The sequence below is a fragment of the Schistocerca nitens genome, chromosome 1, assembly GCF_023898315.1.
Source record: "Schistocerca nitens isolate TAMUIC-IGC-003100 chromosome 1, iqSchNite1.1, whole genome shotgun sequence".
In the NCBI taxonomy this organism is placed as follows: Eukaryota; Metazoa; Arthropoda; class Insecta; order Orthoptera; family Acrididae; genus Schistocerca; species Schistocerca nitens.
The window spans coordinates 898,281,316-898,294,298 of NC_064614.1; positions in this window are offsets into that span (position 1 = coordinate 898,281,316).

Genomic DNA, 12,983 nt, shown 5'->3' on the forward strand with positions numbered 1-12,983 from the left:
TTCCATCAGCAAGTTCCGGAACGGGAAGCAGTCCGCTGCATAGTGAATGATTGCATCTGTATTCTTTTTCTCTGAGTTCACTCTGGGAGGATCACTCGTAGCGTGACTGCCCAAATAACTGAAACGTCATTGTAATGTGAGCCAACTTATTCGATGTGTTGCGTAGGCCTACGAATTAAATGGTCAATCGTTCAGTGTAACACACATCGCGCATCACTCTAGCAGCGTTCCAGACCGACCATTCATTAAAACAATGAAAGAGAATAGACGATAACTGGTTGTTCCGCCAATCATTTTTTTAGTTAGAGTGATTGCCTTGTGTGAAATAATTTAGCTATCGTAGGGCGGCGATCCACTACAAGTAAAGATTAAATAGGAAAAAGATCTCTGAATAGGTCAGCTATCACTCTTTGCACTTACACAAAGAATTGTCTATTGTCTATGTTAATGAAGTTTTTTTTGTGGGGGGGGGGGGGGTTGGTCTGCCATCCCCCTGCTCCTAAAGCCGCGGTGGCATTCTACCTGCAGTCAGGCCGATAACCGGTCACGGACTTGCGTCATAGACTTTTTATTAAGACGCGTTTCAAAAATTCAAATGGCTCAGAGCACTATTGGACCTAACTTCTGAAGTCATCAGTCCCCCAAAACTTAAACCTAAGTAACCTAAGGACGTCACACGGTGTCCGGACATTTGCCACACCGGACATTTGCCACGGTTTTACCTGCTCCGAAGGGTCGGGTCCCTTGTCCCCCCCCCCCCCTCCTCCTCCTCCTCCTCCTCACCCGGCCGCCCAGTTTGCTTTCGATGTTCCGGACGTGACATCAGTATGGAAGATATTACAACAAACAAGGGCAGGCCTCCTGCTCATTACAAAGGTTACGCGTATCTTAAACAGAGGGAATCTAAAGAAGGTGTTGTTACATGGATGTGTTTACCCCGAAAAGCGGATCATTGCAAGGGAAAGCTGCTTTCGAGGAACGCAGAAGTGTTGAGCCTATTAGAACATCTCTGTGGACCACCTGACGATGCAGCTCTGAAAGTGAGAAAGCAAGTGGAAAGGGCGGAGAGAAGGTCTCGAGAAGAAACTACACAGTTATCGGATATATACGCGAATGAAATGGGAAATCTACATAATACAGTTTGTGACTTTGTTACAGTGATGCCTAATTCAGAATCTATTAAGAGAACCATGCGTCGTCGACGGAGTCAAGAGCGGGGGAACCAACAACAGCCTAAAACTCTTATGAAATTGATTTTCATGAAGATCTATTAAAAATGGGAGATGGCAGTAGTTTTCTTCTGGAAGACGATCGATTAGAGGCGAGAATAATGATTTTTAGTGGAAGCAAAGGAAAAGAAATTTTAAAAATATGTGCCCATTTTCTTATGGATGGAACACTTAAGAGATGCAGCAAGCAGTTTGTACAGACCTTCACCATACACGTAGACTTAGGAGGCCCAATTAAAACAAAACATTCTTCCTATTGTATTTGCAGTGCTCCCTAATAAGAAAAAAGACACATATGTTCGTCTGTTTCGTCTGATAAAACAGACAGTGTCTGAGTGGTGTACTAAACAAGTAAAGGTGGACTTTGAGGCAGCTGCGATATCGACCATTCGTCAAGTTTTTCCCACAACTGAAATATGTGGATTCTATTTCCATATGAAGAAGAGTTTATGGAGAAGAATTAAAGTTCTCGGTCTAACTGAGGAGTACCGCTAGAACGAGGATTTAAGACTTCACGTCAGCGTGTGTGCAGCGCTGGCAGTTGTAAAACCGGAGGACGTAAGCAATGGATGGATTGAGATTCATGCAGAAGCTCCTGATAACGGAAGGTTCTCTCATTTTCTTGACTACTTTGTGGATAACTGGCTAGAGAATGAGAATATCGCAATAGAAATGTGGGACTGTTACGGAAAAAGGCACCGAACGACGAATGCTGTTGAAGGGTGGCAAAACAAAATAAAAGGTATTATTGGAAACCCTCACCCTAGAATCAACTATTTGGTGGAGTGCTTGAAAAAGGAAGCAGAGCTCACAAACTGCATGTACATGAAATTGGAAATGAATCTTGAAGGTAAGAAGAGGAAGAAGAAGTACTTGGAGCTGGACAACAGGATAGAGAGAATCGTAAAGAATTATGAAGAGACTGGCAACATTAGGCCTTGCTTGAAAGCCATTGCCCATATTCAGAAACTGGACTAAAATACGTTAAAAATGTATTAAAAGCTATGAAGACCACTGAGTCCTCGCAGATTACTAAGATAAAATTATTAAAACATTGAAGCAGCATTATCGGAGCTAATATTAAGTTGTAATTGTAAATAGAGTGTACATTAGTTCAGCGTGTTTAGGCTGATTTTACACACGCCAGAATGGTAGATGGTCATTTATCATTTTCACGGTCCAAAGCCTGTTGTGCAAAGTGTGGCAAATGTCCGGTGTGGCAAATGTCCGGCATTCCGTCACACACATCCATGCCCGAGGCAGGATTCGAACTTGCGACCGTAGCGGTCGCGCGGTTCCAGACTGTAGCGCCTAGAGCCGCTCGGCCACCCCGGCCGGCGAGACGCGTTTCGGCAGCACGCATTTTCAGATCTGTAAGCAAAAAGGATATATAAGGAGCAATTTCCATTAGCTAATTTACGACCATGTTATCAGGAAACTTCGGAGTTCCCGATAAAAGGGCGTGTTGAAAAGTATAAAAACGTTATTAACATTCTACATCTTTATTCTTCTTGTCTACATATTTGGAGCCCTCTGTCGCTAGAGGGCTTCGAACTGTAGCGTATAACAAGGCGGTGTGTGACGCAACTATTCAATGCGTGAGAAACAGCGTGCTGTAATCTAGTTTCGATTTCGAATAGTTCGTCCACCCATGGAGCGCCCTCTCCTGCACATGACAATGCCTAGCCAGATACAAGCGCTGCGACGTCTGTAGCAATCCGACGCTGTGGATTCGCTGTCGCCGATCATCCTCCGTGCAGTCTCGACTTGGCTCCATACTATTTTCATCTGTTTCCAAAACTTAAAGAACACTTTCGAGGACTTCAGTTTGGTAGTAATGAAGCGGTGCAAGCAGAAGTGAGGCTGTGACGCCGTCAAAAAACTCATACATTCTACAGTGACGGTACACATTGGTTCAAAAATAGCTCTGAGCACTATGGGACTTAACATCTGAGGTCATCAGTCCCCTAGTACTTAGAACTACTTAAACCAGAGTAAACTAAGGACATCACACACATCCATGTCCAAGGCAGGATTCGAACATGCAACCGTAGCGGTCGCGTGGTTCCAGACCGAAGCGCCTAGAACCGCCCGGCCACAACGGCCGGCTACACATTGGTGCAAATGGTTCAAATGGCTCTGAGCACTATGGGACTTAACTTCTAAGGTCATCAGTCCCCTAGAACTTAGAACTATTTAAACCTAACTAACCTAAGGACATCACACACATCCATGCCCGAGGCAGGATTCGAACTTGCGACCGTAGCGGTCCCGCGGTTCCGGACTGCAGCGCCAGAACCGCTAGACCACCGCGGCCGGCGGTCTCTCGTTGGGAGAAATGTGTTTGTCACCAGGGCGACTATATTTAGAAATAGATATGTAGACGTGAAGGATAAAGGTGTAGAATGTTAATAACGTTCGTTTTATTTTTTAAAAAATATTTAAGAGTTTTCGTATAAAAAATTCGGTGGCATTACTTTTCAGCACGCCCTCGTACATACCAAAGAAAACAAAGGTGGGTACGATGATTTATTGGCGCCTACCGCTATTTGTTGACTTGCTCTGTCTGCTCCAGAACTCACTTTGTTTCAAATGCTGGTGGTACTTCGTTTCGCCAGGCTGTCATTAATCCGTTTGAAGCAGTCCGTAGTGGCCGTAAACAAGTGAGGTGTGAGCTTCGAGACTGCCAGGGGTTGCAGAGCGAGTCGTGCGGCGTGCGCGGCTGTACCAGGCGAGCCCCTGACCCTGAGGACGAGCGTGAACTTGGCCGCCACGGCACGTCACTTTCTCCCTGGCCGCGCCGCACTGCACCGGCGTGACGTAACAGGCGCGACCGGACAGCACGCGATCGGCACTCAGCGTGCTTGTCCTCTGAGGAGAAGGCTGCCAGTTCAGGCGCAGCGATCTCTCTTTCCTCCGCACCTGTAATCTGAAAAACGCTACATATCACGAGGTCGCCAGATGTAACGCCTGCAAGGGACAGCTCACTTTATCTCCACACATTTACTTAGTCTGGGACTACGCGACGACCGAGCATTGCGGGCCTGGTTCAAAAATGGTTCAAATGGCTCTGAGCACTATGGGACTTAACATCTGTGGTCATCAGTCCCCTAGAACTTAGAACTACTTAAACCTAACTAACCTAAGGACTTCACACACATCCATGCCCGAGGCAAGTTTCGAACCTGCGACCGTAGTGGTCACGCGGTTCCAGACTGAAGCGCCTAGATCCGCCCGGCCACAACGGCCGGCTACACATTGGTGCAAATGGTTCAAATGGCTCTGAGCACTATGGGACTTAACTTCTAAGGTCATCAGTCCCCTAGAACTTAGAACTATTTAAACCTAACTAACCTAAGAACATCACACACATCCATGCCCGAGGCAGGATTCGAACCTGCGACCGTAGCGGTCACGCGGTTCCAGACTGAAGCGCCTAGAACCGCACGGCCACACCGGCCGGCTTGTGGGCCTGGACAGCATGCTAGTGTGATCGCATCCCTATGTCTCTGCCCCGTCTCTTCATAATGTTCCTTGTGAGATCACACAGGAGTCAGCACTGGACTCGAAATTCGGGAGGACGACGGTTCAATCCCGCGTCCGGCTATCCTGATTTAGGTTTTCCGTGATTTCCCTAAATCGCTCCAGGCAAATGCCGGGATGGTTCCTTTGAAAGGGCACGGCCGACTTCCTTCCCCATCCTTCCCTAATCCGATGAGACCGATGACCTCGCTGTTTGGTCACTTCCCCCAAAACAACCCAACCCCTCAATCGCTCTAACAAAATGACGGGATAGTTCCTTTGAAAAGCGCATAACCGATTTCCTTCCCCATCCTTTCATAATCCGACCACGCGCATGACGGAATGTTAAAAGCTAAACTTACTTCCTTCCTTGCCGGCCTCTGTGACCGAGCGGTTCTAGGCGCTTCAGTCCGGAATCGCGCTGCTGCTACGGTCGCAGGTTCGAATCCTGCCTCGGGCACGGATGTGTGTGTCTGCAGCTCATGGTCGTGCGGTAGCGTTCTCGCTTCCCGCGCCCGGGTTCCCGGGTTCGATTCCCGGCGGGGTCAGGGATTTTCTCTGCCTCGTGATGACTGGGTGTTGTGTGATGTTCTTAGGTTAGTTAGGTTTAAGTAGTTATAACAAGGGAACCTCCCCATCGCACCCCTCTCAGATTTAGTTGTCAGTTGGCACAGTGGATAGGCCTTGAAAAACTGAACACAGATCAATAGAGAAAACAGGAAGAAGTTGTGTGGAACTATGAAAAAATAAGCAAAACATACAAACTGAGTAGTCCATGCGCAAGATATGCAACATCAAGGAGAATGTGAGCGCAGGAGCGCCGTGGTCCCGTGGTTAGCGAGAGCAGCTGCGGAACGAAAGGTCCTTGGTTCAAGTCTTCCCTCGAGTGAAAAGTTCACTTTCTTTATTTTCGCAAAGTTATGATCTGTCCGTTCGTTCATTGACGTCCCTGTTCACTGTAATAAGTTTAGTGTCTGTGTTTTGCGACCGCACCGCAAAACCGTGCGATTAGTAGGCGAAAGGACGTGCCTCTCCAATGGGAACCGAAAACATTTGATCGCATGGTCATAGGTCAACCGATTCCTCCGCAGGAAAACACGTCTGATATATTCTATACGGCACTGGTGACAGCATGTGCGTCACATGACAGGAATATGTTGTCGACCCACCTAACTTGTACACTTGGCGAATAGGTAAAAAGATTCTTCTACCTTGCCCGATTTAGGTTTTCTTGTGGATGTGATAATCACTCCCAAAAAAGTGATGAAAACATAAGAGTTTGTCACATAAACTGAAAATAAAAAATTAAAATTTTCATTCAATTGAAGACTTGAACCAAGGACCTCTCGTTCCGCAGCTGCTCACGCTAACCACAAGACCACGGCGCTCCTTAGAGCATCGTCCTTGATGTTGTATATGTTACAGATGGATACTCAGTTTGTATATTTTGCTTATTTTTTGATAGTTCCACACATCTTCTTCCTGTTGTCTCAATTGATCCCTGTTCAGTTTTTCAAGGCCTATCAACTGTGCCAACTTATAACTAAATCTGAGGGGGGTGCGATGGGGTGGTTCCCTTGTAAGTTCTAGGGGACTGATGACCATAGATGTTAAGTCCCATAGTGCTCAGAGCCATTTGAACCATTTTTGAACGGATGTGTGTGATGTCCTTAGGAGGGGACTGATGATCTCAGATGCTAATTCCTATAGTGCTTAGATCCATTTGAACCTTCCTTCCTTAATAATGTGTGGAGTAGCATGCTCCTCATACCTAGAATGTACGTACCCTCTACTTCGCCTTCTCTCTCGCTTCACCATTCTTGCAGTTTACCTAAGAGTAAAAACCAGGTTCTCCCTTCGAAAAAACCAACTCTGGTCCCAGAGACACCTCAGTGCTGAGATTTGCATCTCTAGATTTTCGTCTGTGTATCTTCGACTAGTAATTTTTTATTCTTATCCGTTAAAGGACTGGATAAGGAGTACTATACAGAGTAAACCCGAATTCTACCGTCAAAATATCGTGCGAGGTGGCGCAATAGTTGGCACACTGGCCTCGCATTCGGGAGGACGACGGTTCAACCCGCGTACGGCCGTCCTGATCTAGGTTTCCCATGATTGCCCTACAATTGCTTCAGGCAGATGCAGGGATGGTTCCTTTGACATGGCACGGTCCACTTCCTTCCCTAATTCTATGGGACCGATGACCTCGCTGTTTGACCCCTCGCCAAATCAAACAACCAACGTTCAAAATTTTGGAGGTTGTTCGGGGATATTTTATATTTTGTGCAAGGGACTCTGGTGCCTCGTTAGCAGTTGAAAATACCTCCACAACAGCGAAGAAGCCTGTATAATATGCAATCATAAAAACGTAAAAGCCAAAACACGGAGTAATGCCTCACACAAAACACATACATTTTTATCACTGTGTATTCAATCCGATCTGTCAGTGTACAGTGTACCCGAATCCGAGGTGAATACCCGTCAACTCACTATCAGTAAACCTATCCATACTGCCGTGTACCATAGTTAACGCACAAATAACGCTACCCGAGAATCAACCGAAATATAAGCGAGCAACATTGAATGCAACTCTGAGGACGAAGAATAAAGTGGACATTACTGTTGTCAATAGCAAGTGCCGTGAATGAATGAAACAAGGATGCACAGCATATAACGTAGCCACTTCCACCGTTATGGAGATATTTCCATTGCGATATATGTATTAGTCGATCACAATATTATTGTAGCTGCGAGTGAGGGCGTTTGGTCAGGCTTATCCTGAGTTTCTATCGTGATATTTGCTTGTACTTCTGAATTGCTGATGCTCCGTTCAGTACTGGAAAATCTATTCCAAGTACCTATGCAGGATTCGAAACTGGAACCTTGCCTTTCCAGGGCAACAAGCTTTTCTGTGGATTATCCAGGTAAGACTCACAAACTCTGCCCACAGATTTAATTCTGACACCATCTGTTTCCTACTTTCCAAATTTCACATAAATTTTCACGCTAAGTCGTGGAATCGTCATTACTGGGAGTATATCGTTGAAAACTGGCTCGGCCATAGCCTAGGAGAATGGTTTCATAAAGAGAACTTCACTCTGCGGCGAAGTGTTTGCACTACTTCGAAATTAAGAGGAAGATATAAACTGTATGAGTGAGGTAACGCCCGTCGGTAAAAGCACTTCCCGTCAGTGGCAAGGTTCCGGGTTCGAGGCCAGGTTCAGCACACGGTTATGAATTGCCGAGAAGTTTCATCTTGGTGTCATTTGGACGCAAGGAACACAAAGTAGAAGAACAAAGAAGTAAATAGTACCCATTTTTCTCCCTTAAACATACTGAAATTTATGTATGTTAAAGCGGATGTGTTTCATTTTTATTGACAAAGCACCACCTGCGGTGGTTTACGTTTATTACTCCTTCTTATTTACATAGAAGCCGGCGGGCTTTTCCCTTGCTGCTAACAGAATTATAATGGGAAAGATTGGTTTCACTTACACCCTCATTTCTTTCGGCGTCTATGAACTTGCTTTTCCTTTTTGCTGTGTTTGCCTTATTTGCACTTCAAAATTCTCTCTCTCTATCTCTCTCTCTAGAAACTGAAGACAAATTGCATTAATTTTCAGTATGATATATTGCAAACGAGGCACAATGACAATGAATATGTATGAGCACAGCGTATTTCAAAAAGGTAATGCCCTGGCTTCGAACCGGGGAGCCCTGGAGAACAAAGCAGACTCGTTGCTCCTAGGAGAGAGAGAGAGAGAGAGAGCGAGAGAGAGAGAGAGAGACTCGTGGCTGAAGGGGAGCCTTTAAGCGGCGCACAAGGACGACGGGAGGGAGATGGCCAATTAACATGTGTTCACCGTTTCGCCTGCTTCTTTTTTCCTTGCCCGGGGCTGCAGAGGAGCCATTGTGTGCGGCACTGATGTCCCTCGGAAGATGACTCAGATGGAGGAGGACGAGTGGCGCCTTATCGGAGCATCTGCGCCGGTAACAGCCCGTCCTCGCTCCAGGGCGCCCTGCTCGCCTTACGTAACCCGTGCAACTACACCTCCACTCCTATCGCAGCTCCATGTAGTTCCGAGGAATAGTGCCGTCACTAGGCTCGAACCCCCTGAGATTCGTTCTCAGATGGCAGCGTGAAGCAGTCTTTTTCACTTTCTGGTAAGTGAAAATAAGCGAGACAGCCGTGCTAATACAATACTTTCGATTTACCACTTCTCTGGCTTACGTATAACTGACATTATTTATTTACTCAAGCACTTTATCACTTGTCTCCACAAGGCTGAAAGGATACAGGATCAGAGGAATCGAACCCAGGACAGATCTGACACCAGCCAGCGCCTCTAAATGGTGGCAATGATATAGCACATTTTTGTTGCGGTTTACTGAACCACTTTCACCAAAGCAAAAGAGTACCTACTAAAATTTAATTGTTCCTAAAAAACCGGAGCATTAAAGTATGATTAATTTGGCCTCATAGCAGTAATCTAGGTTACTGTACCATGACCAAGGGAAGAGTACGTTTCTCTTGCTGACGCACAAAGCACTTGGATGTGCGGTCAAAGACTTACTCCTGGTATTGCTACCAATTGGAAATAGTGTGGTTCTATTCCATGAATCAGAAGCGAGGTAGAAAATCGAAAACAGGAATTTATTTTAACGTCAAGGTCTGCAACGTTTTATACGAATCACACATCCATTCTAATATGGTAACAAATAAAGTAAAATATGTAACAAAAAATTTTACATCGAACATCACAAGGAAGCTTGTAAGGTTATTTTATCGCCAACAGAGAGGTGATCATCGATGAAATCAGACACGATAAAAATAGAGCCAGAACTCCGGTGGTCTTCTCAAGCACTATTCACCTCAAGGTACTAAAGAAATCCGCAGGTAAAAGACTATAAACCCAGATTTTCAGTCGGGGATTCGAACCCTGTTCCTTCGGATAGCGAATCCAATTTCGTTACACAACCTCACCTCGCTCGGTCGAAAGAGAAAAAGCAGAGCTAAATGTTTCCAGCCGATGCGGGATTTTATGCACCTCTTCGCGTATTTATTTCTGTACGCAAGGTATATTATTTATTTATGCGTTGCTTCTACACTATATGCTCATCTTTGACGTAGTGAGAACATTAACAGTTACTCTGTATTCTCAAAGCCGGCCGCGGTGGCCTGCGGTTCTAGGCACTTCAGTCCGGAACCGCATGACTGCTACGGTCGCAGGTTCGAATCCTGCCTCGCGCATGGATGTGTGTGATGTCCTTAGGTTAGTTAGGTTTAAGTAGTTCTATATTCTAGGGCACTGATGAGCTCAGATGTTGAGTCCCATAGTGCTCAGAGCCATTTGAACCATTTTTTTGTATTCTCAAGTACGATGGAAGTTCAAAAAGTAATGCCACCTGTATCGTCAAAAATTTAATGATGAACATATAAAGCGTAATTATTAGAGGTAATAGCCTGAACTGTCCTCTTGGCAACATTTCCGTTCAACGTAATCACCGTGCCTTAGCAGACATTTGCGCCTTGGTTGAACTCAGGCATCAAAACCAGTTTGGAAAAACTCGGGGTTTTGCTGCTTCGATTTTGTAGTTGTTTTAACCCCATTCATGAAGCAAGTATATGAAGACTCTGTAGTGCACATCAGTAATGTGTGGCGTTGGGTGAACAAGTTTGGTAGCGACTAAACTTACATTACAGACAAACCACGAAGCGGCCGGCCGTTGGCATCTTTCACAGATGCCAGTCGCGGTCATGCTGATGTGATTCGAGGAGACAGACACGTTAGAGTTCACAATCAACAGCTTTAAAATCATTCTGAGTTAAATGGATCAGGAAACAAAACCATGAATTTTTCAGGGCAGCTCTGGCTACGCTCTACACTAATTACGCTGTTACTTGTTCACTATTATATATTTTTTTGTGACACGGGAGGCATTACTTTTTGATCCATCCTCCTGCTAATACTACTAGTGTAGCTTTAACTAGTTGATGCTTAGACAGAGTCATTATTTCTATAGTGTCTTTTAAGCTCTAAAGAAGCGCTTAGCTTATCGTCCTCGCAGCATAAAACCAACAAAAACTCACATAATACATCTCAATTACGGGCAGGAGAAACGGAGAGGGCGTAAATACACAGCACATATAGAGCAATTCATCGAGTTTATTCTGTATACACATGAACACACATACACTAGACTTGACCAGAATTAAATTTCTATTCACCAGATCTGACCAAGAATTTTCGGCAGGTTTCTCTCGTTTGTTACGAAAATGTCGCAAATTATCTCAATCTTGATTGCCTCTGACCCATTACGAGATCGCCACATATTTGGCTGAAAGGTCTCTTACGCTTCATTTTTAACCGAATAGCCTGTTCTTTCTTTAACGGTAGCGGGTGAAAAAATTTTAATAGAAAGAATCAGATGTGTAGGACGCAGACTGTGGCATTTGCTGAGAAAAGACCATACTTTAATTCGTTATGCCCTGCCACTCGATGACTGCAGTAACATTTGATATCAGTTCCATTTGCGATAGGCTGCATCCCAGTAAATGAAGCACAAGCTACGCTCCCGAGAAGTAATATATCAAGGAAATGGTTATGGAGATTTACGGCGCAGGCAGCAAGAACCTGACAACTAGCCGCTCGTGCGTTCGTATCACAATGACCAGCCAATTATAATGGCCGAGAATTACCGTGAAATAAAGTGTCTGGGTAATTGTCTTGACGGAGCGGCTCATGGGCACCCCAGTGTGGGAATTCCAGGACCCCCTCCGCGGCAAGACCATCTTCCCAGCCCTGTGCATCCTCTGCTGCCGTCAGACTAGTTATTCTACAGCCCAGACAACCTGCTGCATATTTAAACTGGAAATGGGCTCTAGGATGTCCACGCATTATACAAGCACCCTTTCCCATAACCCTGTCACATAAACGATCCAAGTTCTCTACTGAGATTCATACAGTACTGCATCACCGTCATGTACTGCGGATAGGCAAGTTACTGTTCGTATTCGATTCCTGGCAAACAGCTGTCTCAGAGGTCTTACGAAGGACATATACAGAAAAAAAAATCCAAACACCATTCATCATCATACCAACTGTTCTCATCATACTCTGCAAACCACTGTAAAGAGCGTCTCAAAGGATACTTCCTACTTCATTCTCGTATGGAGCGCCGAAGAATGAACTGTCTTTGTGCGCGCTGTCACCGCGCAGCGATACGTACGAACCAGTAGTGTAATCCTAGATTCCTCACTTAAAACTTGTAAATAGCCTTTCGCAGGTTAGTTGGTGTCTTTCTTCAAGCGTCGACCAGTTCAGGTTTCCAGGATTTCGTCGACGCGTTTCTGTTGGTTAAACAAACACGTAACTAAAATAGTTCAAATGGCTCTGAGCACTATGGGACTTAACATCTGAGGTGATCAGTTCCCTAGAACTTTGAGCTATTTAAACCTAACTAACCTAAGGACATCACACACATCCATGCCCGAGGCAGGATTCGAACTTGCGACTGTAGCGGTCGCGCGGCTCCAGACTGTAGCGCCTAGAACCGCATGGCCACTCCGGCCGGCGCAGGAGGGGGATCTTTCGACTATTTATTATGAGTTTATGAGTCCATGAACTCCAGTTACTAAAATTGTAAACCTTTATTATGAACTCTAGAACGAAGAATTTTAGATCCTTTTTTTGTGTAAGGAACCTGTCCCCACAGTTTTTAAAATTCTTTTTCGAACTACCCGCACATTAAATTGAAAACATCGCGTACGAGACGAGATCTTATTCTGCAGATGCTGTGTCCACCTTGAGCTTGGCCGGCCGGAGTGGCCTTGCGGTTCTAGGGGCTACAGTCTGAAACCGAGCGCCCGCTACGGTCGCAGGTTCGAATCCTGCCTCGGGCATGGATGTGTGTGATGTCCTTAGGTTAGTTAGGTTTAATTAGTTCTAAGTTCTAGGCGACTGATGACCTCAGAAGTTAAGTCGCATAGTGCTCAGAGCCATTTGAACCATTTGAACCACCTTGAGCTTAGCGAGCAGGTGCTTATCCAGATCTCAAGTGGTGGCTGCAACGGCGGCGTCCGCCCACGCTGTCTGGCGTGGTGTCCGTGCGCAGGGTGGGGGCCGGGCAGGGAGCAAGCAGCAGGCAGCAGGCAGGGTGCCGTGCTAATGATTTCTGGATGCGCGTGTAATGAGGACGTCTTGGCCGCTGCGTTCGCCACGTGGGTGGCAG